The 10,506-nt window shown below is 37.8% G+C and overlaps 1 pseudogene; it reads right to left on the bottom strand.

The window, feature by feature from the left end:
* The window catches only part of LOC102853535, a 48,052-nt pseudogene extending 39,985 nt beyond the window's left edge, over window positions 1-8,067 (bottom strand).
* Between the last annotated feature and the right edge of the window lie 2,439 nt (window positions 8,068-10,506).

The raw sequence follows: 10,506 nt of genomic DNA, 5'->3' as shown, positions 1-10,506 counted from the left end.
ATCTATATCATATCATGTATATCTGTATCATATCATATCTATATCATATTGTGTATATATATCATATCGTGTCTATCTATATCATATGTATATCTATATCATAGCGTGTCTATCTATATCATATCATGTATATCTATATCATCAATCTATCTAGCTAGCTATCTATCTATCTATCTATCTGTCTATATACATACATACACCTCTCCCTGATAGTATAATGATAAGTGCCCAGCTGTTAATCAAATGGTAATCAAATGGATGTCATTTTTGAACCACCAGCAACTGCTTAGGAAAAAGACCTGGAGACCTGATCTTACAAAGATTGTGACCTAGGGGACGCAATAATAGAGTTCTACTCTGTCTTGTAGGGTCACTATGAGCCAGAATCCACTCAGTGTTTATTTGCTTTTGTAATGAACTGTCAAGTTAGATTCAACACACAGCTGGTCCTCCAGTAGGTTTTTAGAGACAGTAATCATGAGAGGACTGTGACACGGATGTGTCAAATGTGTTAATGGTTGGCTACCCAATGCAGACAGAGAGTGGGGTGGAGATCCGCGATTAAAACAAGCGTGGAAGGAGGAGTGGCATCCACTTCCATAATAGCTTGCCTCCAGAAACCCTATGAACCTGGAGAGAGGATGAAAGGCACCCAAGCGTCGAGGACTCTCCTTCATAGGGTCACTATGAGTCGCCTGCGACTTGACGGCACTTAACAACAACAACAATCATGAGAGGAGATTGCCCTTCTTTCTTCCACAGAGCAGTAGATGGACTCAAATGGCATTCCTTCGATTTGGCAGCACAACTTCTTACCAGTAGGCCACCAGAACCCCCCTACTCAATGCTAGTGGTGGTGGTGTTGTGTGCCTTTAAATCAAAACCAATGTATAGGTGACTCTCCAACAGGTTTTCAGAGGCAGTAAATCACATGCAAAGAGACAGCCCTTCCTTCTCCTGTGGAGAGCCTGGTGGATTTGAACTGCATGCCTTTGGGATTGTAGCACAGCTTCTTACCACTAGGCCACCAGAGGCAGGTCTTTATTAAACCTCTGGTAGCACAGTAAATAAGGATTTGTCCTGTAAACAAAGGCAGACAATTTGAATCCTCCAAGTGCTTTGTTGAAGAAAGGTGGACAGTCTCCTCTCAGAAGATTCACAGACTCTAAAAACCCACTGGAGAATCAACTGTAAGTCAGTTCCAACTTAATGTCAGGTAACAACAACAACATTTATTATGGAAAAAAAATTAAATGATAAAAATAAGCATAGAATTTAAAGAAAATGCAAAAGGCAACATATGAAATAAAAATACTTCACATGAAATTGTTATTGTTGCTAGGTACCATGTGGTGAGAACAGACTCATAGCTGATCATCCAGCAAGTTTTACCTCAATGGGTAATAAAATAGGCTGAAAGGGCAGGAAATTAAGACTTCTACTTTACTCTTTACTTCATTGTTTTTGTTATTGCATTTATTTCTCTTGGATTTTTTAAAAAATCCAATAATGTAAAAGAAGAAAAGAAAAACAAGTGATACTGCTTATAAACCTAAGTTTTTCAATAGCAGCCATTCTGACTTCTTAAACCAGGAGGTTCCATGATGAAAATGGGGTAATAATATCACAACTGTAAATGGAGTGAATTTAAAGGAAATGAACAGAATTGGCTAGGGACAGAAGGTGTAAGATCCTGGGAGGCAAATAAAGGAAACTGAGCTGGAGGCAAACAGAGCAGGGGTGGGGTGGGAACAAAATGCATGAACCTAAAGGGATGGCAGATGAGACCAACGCCTGATCCGCTACCTGCATAATGAGAAAGGCGTCTCATCTGCCCTTTTGGGCAAAATATTGCTTTAGAGTCTAGAATCCAAATTAAGAGTCTAGGGAGAAATATTGGCCATCCACTCCTGAAATAATAGGCCTCAGAAAACCCTAAGTATAGTAGATCACATTTAGACTAAGGTGCACCTGATGCAGGCCATGATCTTTTCAGTCACTTGCTATGCATCAGAGAGCTGGACAATGACTAGGGATGATAGAAGGAGAGTTGATGCCTTTGAGCCATGGTGCTAGAGAAGAGTATTGAAAATGCCGTGGACTGCTAGAACAAACAAATTAGTCTTGGAGGTGGTGAAGCCAGGCTACTCCTTGGAGGCAAGGATTCTGAAGCTCCATCTGACCTACTTTGGACATGTCCTTGGAGAGGGACGTCATGTTTGGGAGGGTGGAGGAACAGAATAAGAGAGGAAGACCCTCGATGAAGTGGACTGATTCAGTGATTGGGGTAATGAGAGTAGCTGTATCAGAGTCAGTAAGATTGGCACAAGATAGAGCAGAGTTTAGGGCTGTTGGACATAGGGTCTTTATGAATCACAGGTGACTCAACAGCACATAACAACAGCAAATATGAGGCAGAACCTTCTCACTGGGAAACACAAAGAGGGAGGAACAGTTACAAAAAGACACAAGTGTTTGGAACTGAAAATGTGAGAAGTATGAATGTAGGAAAATTGGAGATTGTTAAGGGAGAAATGGAATACATAAGTATTACATTCTAGACATTGGTGAAATTAAATGGGTTGGCATGGGACATTTCAAGTTAGACAATCGTATGATATACTACACTGGAAATGAAAAGGTGAGGAAAAATAGCGTCACTTTCATAGTTAAAAAGACCATTTCTAAATCTTGAAATACAATATTGTGAATAGTAGAAAATATCCATATGTAAGGAATAGGGGTTAATGCCACTGTCATTCAAATGTATGCCAACAACAACTAGGGCCAAAGAAGAGGAAATAGATGACTTCTACCAACGTGTGTGTGTGTGTGTGTGTGTGTGTGTGTGTGTGTGTGTGTGTGAGAGAGAGAGAGAGAGAGAGAGAGAGAGAGAGAGAAGTGAGAGAAAGAATGTGATGGTGGAGGTTTTTTAAAATTTTTTTGTGATTGATATTTTTAAGAAAAGAAGGAAAGAAATGTTTACCTCATTTATCCAACAACCTAGTATAGAGAAGCATTGGGCTGGTGCTAGAATCCTCACAAAATGCTTACAAGGATAAGGCTATGGAGGCCAATCATTCTACCATAAACCAGAGACACAAATGTCTATAAAGACCTTTATAAAATGGTGAGGAGGAAGAAGGGAGATGAACGCAGTAAGCAGTGGTGCCATAGAAAGAAATTATGTGGTTGGGAAAGGGCACAGTGAACTAGAAATCAACATTTTAAATGTGGCTTTAAAACAAATTAATTTGTGATAGGCAGAGCGAAATGTGGAAACAGAGGTGTAAGGTAGAGGTTAGGGCTAATATAATAGTTTGAAATCTATCACTGTAAAGGGAATAATGAGAAAAGCATTTTTTTCATAAACAGTAAAAACATAATAGCCGTGGATCTTGAACAGAACAGTAACTGTTAATATCAGCATATAAAATAAAACCAACAACCCCAAAGCACTGTCCTCTCGTCAGTTCCCACTCATAGCTACCCTCCATTCAGTTGTTTTGGTTGTTTTTTTTCATAGGTTAAGAAATTTTAATTAAAGCAAGAATTTTATAATCCAAGTTATGTTTCCTTGCTCTGTTATTAATTCTGTTATCTAAAACAGAAGTCACATTTTGTGCTATTTCACAATAATTATAAAATTAAAGAAAAGAATCCTTTAAATATGTGTTCTTTGCTGAAAATTTTTTTCCCAAGAGTCTACAGAACATTAATTTGGTTTTATATTTTACTATTTCTCCTTTTTTTTTTTTTTTGTTTTTAAATGAGTAAGTAATCCAAGACTCGCATTGTGTGCTAGTCCCTGCATTTGCTTCATACATATGGGTCAAAGTTTCTTTTTTAAGAAAAAATCCTATTTTGTCATGTTTTGGGGGGGGGGTTCTCCCACAACACTTACGTTTTTTCCGTCGCGTTTTTGAGGCTGTAAAGGAGTTGCCCAGTTTTCTCCTGCAGAGCAGTTGGTGGATTTGAACTGGCAAATTTTTGCTTAACAGTCTAATACATGAAGAACCACACCAGCTGGGCTTCTAATATAAAATTAAGGTTATGCTACTTTGAGAACATGATTAATAGTATCAAATACTATCTGGAAAAATGAAACATTTGGGATAAAAAAGTAAAATACTGATACTTTTGTTTCATTTTTTATTTTCTTATACTTTACTTACAAATTCCATATACATTGTTTTTCACACCTGATTTTTCCCATTTCGTTAACCCACCCCTCCCTCTACCCATCAAACTGTGTGACCCTATGATTACTTCTGCCACCCGTCCTCACCCCTCAGCTCCCACCTCCCCCCTCTTAGGTCCTCATACACATGTTACTAGTTATCTATTTCTACAATAATGGTCTAATACAGTATTTGTCATTATGAGATTGAGTTAGTTCACTTAGCATAATGCTCTCCAGTCCTTCACAAGTTAGTGATTTACAAATCATTAATTTTAGAGGTGAGATTGGGACAGGAAAGAGCTTTGGTGGTGCAGCGGCCAAAGAATTAAGCTACCAACCAAACATCACCAACCCTCCAAGAGGAAAATCTACTGTCATAAAGATTGTTGACATTGGACAGGCTAACCCTCTTCTACAAGATACTTAAAAATCTGAATAGGATCACTACAACAAGAAATTTTCTGGGAATTGTGGGGTTTTTTTTGTGGAGGAAAGGATATTTGCATGTGGGACAAGTCCCAGACTGCATGTGGCAGGGAGTAACTTATGGAAACCATAGTGATTATACTGAAAAAGGAAGAAGAAAACATGACAGTTGCTAAAATATTAAATAGAGTAAAAATATTTTGCTTTCTTTGTTCTGAAATTTTATAAAAGTATGTTTTTATGGGATGAAGGAGATCAGAGCCTAACCAAATGAGGAGAATAAGGGCCACATAATTAGAATGACTTGTACTGGAACTAAAGATTGGAAACAGAACAAGCCTTTAGAAGTTACCTTATTGAAAAGTAACCTAGTAAAATTATCAATGGAATAGGGAAATAGAACAAGATAAAGGTTAAGCTAATGTTATTACCATCTGAATGTGAATTGTAGCTCCAGGGTTCTTTTTTCTAGTTAGGTAAATTTAGGCTAAGTACTTCAGTATTTTAAAGTCTCCTTTTAAAATAGAAACAATAGCAGTTCCACCCACAAACAATTGTCCCAAAAGATAAGTGAAATAATGTATAGAAAGAGTTGAAACAATAGCAACAACAGTAAAAACTCAGTGGTTATGTTTTTTTAATTAAAATTTTCAATGGTATTTCTATTTCTAACTATTTCTAACTTCTTGAGAAAATGCCATACTGCCTTCCAGAGTGTTTCCACCATTTTTCTCTGCCACCAACAGTGGAAAAGGATTCTAGTTTCTCCACAACCTCACCAGCATTTGTTCTTTGCTGCTCTGTTGAACTTTGCTATTGTTACTGGGGTGAAATGATATCTCATAGTTGTTTTGAATTGCTTCTCTCTTAGAGCTAGGGTTTTTGAACCTTTCTTCATGTGTTTGTTTGCCATCTGAATGTCTTCTTTAGTGAAACGTTTGTTCATATCCTGTGCTCATTTTGCAATTGAGTTGTTTATCTTGTTGAGGTGTTAAGAGTACTCTAAAAATTCTAAATATAATTCCATTATCAGATATGTCATTACCAAATATTTTTCTCAGTATGTGTCTTTCCTTTTTACCCTGTTGGAGAAGTTTCTTGATGTGGAATTGTGGAATTCTATGCAGCACTGAAAAACAGGGAACTCATAAAATAATATACAAAATGGGTGACCCTGGAGGACATTATGCTGAAAGAAATATCTCAGTCACAAAGGGACAAATACTGCATTATGCCACTATTATAAAACAGAACTGACATGAGGGTTTGGGGAGAACGAAGAAAAGAGTGGATGAAAAATGGACACTGTATTGAAATAGATGAGGGGAAAAGACTGTATCAAAGAAATACATGATTAGGTATTATTGCATGACAACAGTTCAGAATAAGAGCTGCATAACAAAGTGCACTGGGGGTGGGGGAGGAAATTGTGCAACAATGAAAGATTTTTTTAAAAGAGAAAAGTAAACTGGGGGAGGGGGAATAAGGAGGAAAATTTTAACATTGAATGAATGGAAATGCAAGCTTTCTATAACCTTCATTAAAATCTCATTTAAAAAAAGTAAAAAGCAAAACTATCAATGGGAAGAGAGCTTAGACTGGACAGTTCTTACTCGAAGACTGACTGGAAGAGAATGTCAAATAAGAGACATGTGTCAGAGATACATATGCAACTCTATCGGTTGTCTCTTTCATTTTTTTTAGAAATGTAAATAACCTGGTCATTAACTGAGATGGGAGAATAGTGAAAATAATGAAGTATAACTCAACTAGCCAGTAAGGACCCTAACTCTTGACTATAAAATAGGCAGGCAAGCACAAAGGAAAGTTAAGAGCTTAGCTAGATACAAATCAAGTTCCCTGGATAGAGGTGTCCTCTCTATTCCAATATGTCCAGTGCAATCTGTGCTGAGAGCATTGACCCTGTTTTGCCTGACAGAATCACAGCCTGAGATGTGCGCTGAAAGTTCAGTGTTCCAAACTTGTGGGTCTATAAGAACCTAGTAGTAGATACCAACTCTCTTCATTTCTCATTACTTTTTATCTGTTTTTCAGAACATTTTCAAAATAGTTTTCTTCTTTGTTCTCCCTAAATCTCTGAAATATGAGGCACATCGATTATACAGCAAAGATGAGAGAACAAAAGAATTTGTTCCAGAGTTTAACTCTGGAGCCCCATGTTCTAAGCTACTTTCCATAACTGGCAGTAGTGAGTTTTGTATTTTGGTATTTATTTCATTTTGACTTAAATTTGCTAGTTAAATGTCATTTCTATCTGTAATCTATCAACTATTTCATTGTTTGTTATTAACAAGTATTGCCTCTGTAAAAGAATCAGGCAACGCTGTACGAAATTAGTTTTTAAAATTTAAAAAAAAACCCTTACCCTCAAGAAACAATAGTTTGTTTATTGTCTGTAAGTTCTTATGTAAGTAGTTACAACATAGACAAGAAAATGAAGTACCCTGTGATGGTGTTGAGAGGAGAGGGTTGTCATCTTCTTAAGAAAGACATACATTATACCTTCCCAGCAGAACTGAAGACTCAGGGAAAAGGAATATTCGTCATGCTTGCTAGAGCAGAACCGTTTCCTCATAGCCACGCTCTCTGCCCTGCACTGTGATCCTGTCGAGCTGATTCATAGCACCACTGCAGGGCACAGTGGAACTCCTTCTGCAGTTTCCAACGCTGTAATCTTTATGAAAGCTGCCTGCCAGCCACCTCTTTCTTCCTCACGGCAGCTGGTAGTTTGAATGACTGACTTTTCTGTTAGGACAACCACTTAATCATTGTACCGTCAGGACAAGAAATTGATTAGAGCTTCCCAGTGGCTGAGGTCAATTATTTTATTTCTCAAAATCAAATATCTTTCATTATTTTTATCAAAATCCTTAAGAAAAATGATCCTTAGTCTGCCCTTTTTAAAATAATTTTTAATTTGCTTTCGAAATTTCCTCTTAAATAGGAATATTAAGTCCTAAGAAGTATTTCCTCCTTTTTCTTTTCAGAGCTTCTGTGATACTTAACGTCTTTCCTCATCGTCAAGGGAGGCTTGCCCAGCAGATAGTATATCTTTAAAGAAACTTTCTTTAATACAATTAAGCCGACATTTATTGAGCAACTGCTCTATGACAGGTACCCTGCTAGTGTTGTGCCACAATCACGAGTCCCCCAAAGGACACTAGGGAACTGAAATCATGCAAGAACATGAGGGATTTTATTACAAGCTCTCGAGCAGGAACTCGACACACACACCGATGCAGCGCAGTGGCCACGTGGCAGAGCCCTGAGCACTTCAGATAAGGGTTTTTATTGGTGCTGGGAGTGGCAAAGACTGAGTGAGGGGCCAGGAGATACAAGGGGATTGGGGAACTTGCGAGGTAAGATGGAGGTGGCGCATGGCGATTGGCGAATTTGTAAATGAGTGGGCTCATTAGCAAGGGCCGAACATTTGGCATATTCTGATTGGAGTAAAGTTCATACAGGAGGAATTTGTCACTTCTTTGTTCCTGAGGACCTTTCAGGAAGTGAACTTGAGAAAAACAACGACAAAGGACTTAAGATGGTGGCCAAACCACAGATATTTATAACAAATCTTGACTCTTACATTAGGTGCTAGAGAACTCTGAGATGAGCAATGCAAGATTCCTGTCCTAGAATAACCACAGTGTGGTTATGGCAGCTGTACGTCTCCTGTTGTGTTGATAGCTCCAAAGAGCTAACTCTTCTATGAAGCGACCCATTTCCACAGAGTTTCAGAACAGCAGTTTTTTTAAGAAGCCACCTTTGCTGTTCATTTCTTTAGTCTAGGGATGGAAGAGTCTAAAACTTATTAAACATAAGTAGCTAGCTGGATTAAGGTATACATTAAAAATCCATATTAACTATTTTAAACCAAATAAAACCTATTATACACCCCGTCTCACCCTATAAACAGACACACACACATAGACATACGCATGCACAAGTATACAAAGTTTCATTCTTATTTATTTTGTTTTATGAAAGTTTACAAATCATATTTGTTTTCAGTCATGTCATACATATTTTTTATAACATTCATTCTAGTTAATTAATTACAATTCTGATCAACCCCTCATACTATATGGTACATTGTCATTCATTGCTTTCATCCAATTTAGCCTATTATCAATGAAGGGGATTCTGGTGGTCTCAGTGGTAAGGAGGAACTTCACTGCCAAAGTAAAGGCACAGGGTACTCTACACGGTACTACACAGTACTCTACATGGTTACACAGTACTCTACATGATACTCTACATGATACTCTACATGATACTCTACATGGACTACATGGTACTCTATAGTACTCTACATGATAGTCTACATAATACTCTACATGGTACTATACAGTAGTCTACACTACGCCGTACTCTACACAGTACTCTACAGTACTCTACATGATACTTTACACCATACTCTACACAGTACTACATGGTACTCTACACAGTACTCTATAGTACTTGACATGATACACTACAAGGTACTCTACATGGTACTAGATGGTACTCTACAGTACTGTACATGATACTCTACATAGTACTCTACATGGTACTATACAGTACTCTACATGATACTCTACATGATACTCTACTTAGTACTCTACATAGCACTACATGGTACTCTATACGGTACTCTATAGTACTCTACATGCTACACTACAAGGTACTCTACACAGTACTACACGGTACTCTACAGTACTCTACATGATACTCTACACAGTACTTTACATGGTACTACACGGTAGTCTATACAGTTCTACACAGTAGTTTATAGTATTCTACATGGTACTTTACAAGATACCACACAGTACTCTACATGGTACTCCACACAATCCCTTCCCAAGCAATTTACAACCCCTACAAGGCCACTAGTGAGAGTCATCTATGAGTCAGATCTAACTCCACGGCACAACATTATCAGTTTACTCATTTGTATTCTGCTCTCCCTTTCTTCCTAGGATATATGTGATCCTGGGTAATCATCACTTACATATTTTTAATACATTTTTAAATACAACCAAACTTTTGGCTATAGGAATCATAGATACTAAGCTTTACAGGCACAATCCCACTGCACTAGTCCTAAAAAATGAAAGGCCAATAAAAAAACAGAATATCATGAAAGGTTAACTAAATATACAAAAAAAATTCATTAAAAATACACCAAAAAATATCTTTTTTATCCTATATAACCATTTGTTGTGGTCGTGTATTCGTTGTTGAATGCATTTCTGATTTGCTTTTAAAAAACAAACAACCGTAACAGCCTCAGAAAATTGAAGTAAGAAGAAAGAAAATATCTTTTTGGCATCTATCATGAACCAGGTTCTATTCTAAGACTTTTCATGAAAATAACTTAATTCTGTTCTCTCAGCCACCCAGTGAGATAAGTAGGCATTTTACACATGAGAGGACTGGGATTCAGAGGAGTTAATTTGTCCAGTGTCATGCCGTTAGTGGATGTAGAGCCAGTACTCAAACGGTAGGCCATCTGCCTCCATAATGTATGCGTGTCTTACCACAGTGGGCATGAAATCATGCACCTGAAGTGATCAGATGAAGGGAATCACTTCTGACATGAAGGAGTCTAAAAATATCAAGACATTTCAATCTGGCATGCCAGTGGATTAGGGAGCTGACTGCTTAGTGGTAAAGAGTTAGTTGCACTGTCAACTCAAAGACACACAGTTCAAATCCTCCAACTGCTCCACAGGAGAAAGATGAACAACCTCTTCTCATGTGATTGACTGCCTCTGAAACCCTGCTTGAGGGTCAGCTATGAGGCTGCCCCAAATAGACTGTACATAACAATATACCGGGGGATAGTTGTTGCTGTTGTTATGTGTCATCAAGTTGCCCATGACCCATTGTGACCA

This window comes from Elephantulus edwardii, unplaced genomic scaffold, assembly GCF_000299155.1.
Source record: "Elephantulus edwardii isolate Elephantulus edwardi_28Jun2011 unplaced genomic scaffold, EleEdw1.0 scaffold00025, whole genome shotgun sequence".
Classification (NCBI taxonomy): domain Eukaryota; kingdom Metazoa; phylum Chordata; class Mammalia; order Macroscelidea; family Macroscelididae; genus Elephantulus; species Elephantulus edwardii.
This window is presented reverse-complemented; position numbering and strand designations above follow the sequence as displayed.